This window comes from Chenopodium quinoa, unplaced genomic scaffold (assembly GCF_001683475.1).
Source record: "Chenopodium quinoa cultivar QQ74 unplaced genomic scaffold, ASM168347v1, whole genome shotgun sequence".
NCBI classification, from domain to species: domain Eukaryota; kingdom Viridiplantae; phylum Streptophyta; class Magnoliopsida; order Caryophyllales; family Amaranthaceae; genus Chenopodium; species Chenopodium quinoa.
Window position 1 is genome coordinate 1,290,723 of NW_018744988.1, and position 4,221 is coordinate 1,294,943.

The 4,221-nt window shown below is 34.6% G+C and overlaps 1 pseudogene; it reads right to left on the bottom strand.

Annotated features, from left to right (window-relative positions):
* Positions 1-452: 452 nt before the first annotated feature.
* Positions 453-3,565, bottom strand: LOC110706573 (annotated as a pseudogene).
* Positions 3,566-4,221: the final 656 nt, after the last annotated feature.

Here is a 4,221-nt window from a genome sequence, read left to right on the forward strand (position 1 = left end):
TGAGGTCTGAAAGATAGCAGGAAGGGCAACTATATAGGCTTGCAAGGAAGAGATTCTATAACAATCCACTTTAAAATTGGAAGCAAGAAGTTCAGTAAATACCCACTCATGTACAGTAACTCATAACTATCACATAATCAGGGACTGGTGGCAGACTAGTTGTATCATACAAGCATTTTTTAAGCACAATAGAAAATAAGATATAGTGCAAAAGATGTTGGATTGTTAAAAGCATGGATCATATTAATAGTAGTTCAACATGAGATTCAAGACTAAATATTCTCCATGAACAAACTTAACAACTGCTGGAATAGGCACCATTAGATATATCGACAAGTATTGTCAGCTAAGACTAATATACAAACAAGAAAGCCCAGTATACACCATGAAATTCATGTCAACAAAATTCAAAATCTAGTCCTCGTGCTGAATTTAGGTGGCTCACCTTCCAGGAATAGAGTTCATATCCCCACAGATAAAGAGAGGCATTCTTGGGTCAATAGTCTTTTGGCTCAATTCTATCGCATTGACAAGATCAGAAACCTTTGCATACAAAAAGATCCCAAAGTCAAGGTTCTGTATCCCAGCATCAAAATATAGATATAATGCCAAAATCTAAATCTACCTGGAGCAACTTCACTTCAGCGAAATTCACATCAGCAAACATGCCTACGTTGGGCATCTAATAATCAAACAGCATCTAACACAAACAATGAGTAATATAAATTTAAACAGCACCACACGGAGTCTAGAAGAGGATGCAGCACAGAGTCTAGAAGAAGATGCAGCACTCTTAGCAAAATTGCCCACCACCTCCAATATGACAACAAGAGCTACATTGCCCTGCCAAAGAAAAATTCAAAAGGAAACAATGATTACGAGGAAAAAAAATCCAGCTCCACACAATTTAGCAAACAAAATATGAATATAGACCTTTATCAGACGCTTTTCAGCATATCTCCTCAAACCCGGTTCTAGTTTGTTGATCAGCGATAATGTAGATTGACTGAACTCAGGCTATAACCAAGAGAAAAATATCATATAAAAAAAATGTATAAACATCCTTATAAATCAAGAAAAGCTCCTGGAACATCTTTACGTTACCTCATATGATTTAACCTCCTTAAATATATCATTGCGATAAAACGTGGCACATCCATCAAATGTATAATCACTACCCAACGTATGCGTGTATAGCTGGGCAACATTCATAAAATAAAAGACATGAGAATAGCATTAGTATATTATTGACCAGTTGATTCATCTATCTTCCCCAAAGCCTATACATATTCTCATTCAAACTGAGGAATGAATAGTTGCACACAAGAGTAAGAGTGGTCCAATTATTTTCTCATGTTGCCAGCCAGAAGCAGAGACCAGAGTCTTTAGCATGCAAAGAAGAAAAACAACAAAATTGGAAATATACCCCTGTAGTCTTTTTCTTGTAGGCAACAGAATAGCCAACTTTCTCTAGCTCTGGCTTGAAGAAATCCTCAAAGTGATCGCTCTGAACCTGTTAAAGACACAATATATAAATTCAATGATCTTAGTTTATGATAAGATAAATTAATAAAAATATTCACCGTAGCAATTATTCACTTCATATATGACAAATTTTGCAATACGACTAATAGGGTAACAGGTATATCAAGCATAAACAAGAAGGATGACAAATGTCCATGACAATCTGTGAGCCATTACCTCTTGAAGGCACATAATATCTGCACCATATTGTTTCAATTCATGAAGCAGATTTTTCTGGCGGTATTCCCATTTTAGAGCCCATTCAGGACAGTAAAAAGGTGTGTTCATATTAACACAGAGGTGGGACAAAATGTTACAAGTTAGAACAGTAAAATTGCCAACTTTAGAAACCTTTTCAGTAAGGCCATGCTTCTCAGTATTCAGTGAATCTGGTAGCCAAATAAGAGAACAATGCGGAAAGTTTAGCCTCTGAATGGTAGGGTCTTTCACAAAGGTCTCTTCTGCACACACTGCAGTTTGTACATGGTGTGGGCTAGTAGATTGGAGCTTAAAACTAAAGCCAACACCATCAGTTGATGGCATTAAAGCCCACATCCTCCCAGTTGGTACAGCATTATGATGACGCAAATTATGATACTTCCATGCATTTAGGAAACACTTATTTGAGCAATGATAACTGTGTTCGAAAGGCAGTATTTTTTTTTTTTACACATTCTTTACACTGTACAGTTGCTACATCATTGCTGTGTATAGAACAATAAGGTATATTATCGGTATCAGTACCTTCTCCTGGAAGCCTGTGTATAGTTAATTGCAGCTTTAGTGACAATAGCAATTAAATTTCAGAATGAAACAAGATGGAGGGAATAAAGAAAATTTGAAAAACTAGCCCAACTAAAATATGAAACAAAGGGCAGTTAATTTTTTGCCCATTCATATAATATTCACAATCACATACTTCGTATTCCTATAAAAATAAATAAAGAAAACTGTCCAAAATTCATATGAATGATTATATCCTAACTGTATGTACAATAAATATTGGTTTTGTGTAATATTAATAAACTCATACTTTTAATTTATTTTCCTCCATGTTTAACAAACTGTTTGCAGTAATCCTATTCCACAATCTTTGAGGAACTCAGAAAAATTACTACCTCCATTTTCTTGAATATTTACCACTTCGTACCTACCTTTTAAATTCGTACGTTACACGGAATATTTAATAAATCTCACTTCTTGAGTTCTCTACGGTTTCTATTGCTAGTTCATGACAACGGAAGTAGTACATTGTTAATTTAATCACAGTACTCCATAAAACAGAAAGTTATAGTATAATTCAAATACCTTAATTCCAAAAAATTCAGAAGTTACAACTCAAATTCTTGAAGTATTTAACACAAAATTTAATCAAATTTACCGAAAATTGCAACATACATTATAATAATAAACGCAAATAAACTAATCAAAATTTCAAAGACCCTAATTCCCAAAACTTCAGAAGTTAGAACTCAAATTCTTTAACCATATAACACAATATTTAATCAAATTCACTTAAAACTACAGCATACATTATAAAATAAACTGATCAAAATTGCTCAAAAACAAAGAAGTGAGGATTATTTAAAGGGAACTAACCCATTACAGAATTTAGCCATTTTGATGATTGAATTGAAGGAAAATTGATGTGTGATGATTGAATTGAAGGAAAATTGATGTTTGATGATTGAATAGAAGGAATTTTGATGAAATTGGCAACATTAATATCCAAGAAGAAGATGGAAGAAATTTTTGTGAAATTGGACAAATTGTTGCAGTGAAATTTATACTACTTGGTGGCACCATTGAAAGAATTAAGGGGTTTTTAAATCACGAGAGAAATTTCGTTTGTTTGGTTGAAATTTGCAGGTTTTGCAATGGTTAGTGTTGGCGGGGAAATGAGAGGAGAATGGGAGAGAGTATGAGAAGTTGAGAGCAAAACTGGTTCTTGACTTAAGAGTGTAGGGGTTGACCTAGGGGTGGCAATTCAGCTCAGGTTCGGGTCAGATTTCGGGTCAATTTTGGGTTGTGCTTAAAAACTATCAAAAATAGTTTAAAACTTAATATTATAACGATATATGACATTTTGGTCAAATCGGGTCGAGTTAGGGTTGTTCGGGTTCGGGTTGGGTCGGGTTCGGGTTTCTCTCGGTAACTTTGGGCCGGGTTCGGGTCGGGTCAGGGATTGCCAGCCCATTGACCCTTGAGTGAGGTGTCAAAACTACACCAGACTCAATCCGAAACTGACCCGAAAAATATTTATTTCAGATTTCGACTCGCGTAGACATAATAATTTAAAATGACTCAACTATAAAATTGATTCAACCCGACCTCATCAAACCTGATCCAACATCCAAATTGAAACCTCTACCCTTAACCGTCAATGTCTTGGTTCAAAAAAAAAGTATGAGTTTGGATAATCAAAAAATGAAGCAAATTATAGATGCCAATTCAGATATTTCGGTTAGGTTTGGTGAGAAAAAATCGGGTCTATTTCATACTTGAGTTATATTAAATTATTCACTCCATACAAAATTTAATCTAAATCGTGATTTATTTAGGTCGGTTTTAAATTTTGTCACTAGGATTAGCTTTTTGCATTGAATTTTTTTTTGGTTACTCTGGATTGAAATCATGGTCCAACTTTCCAAGTTATTGGTACTTGTATTTACTAGTATTGGGCATGACATGACTATC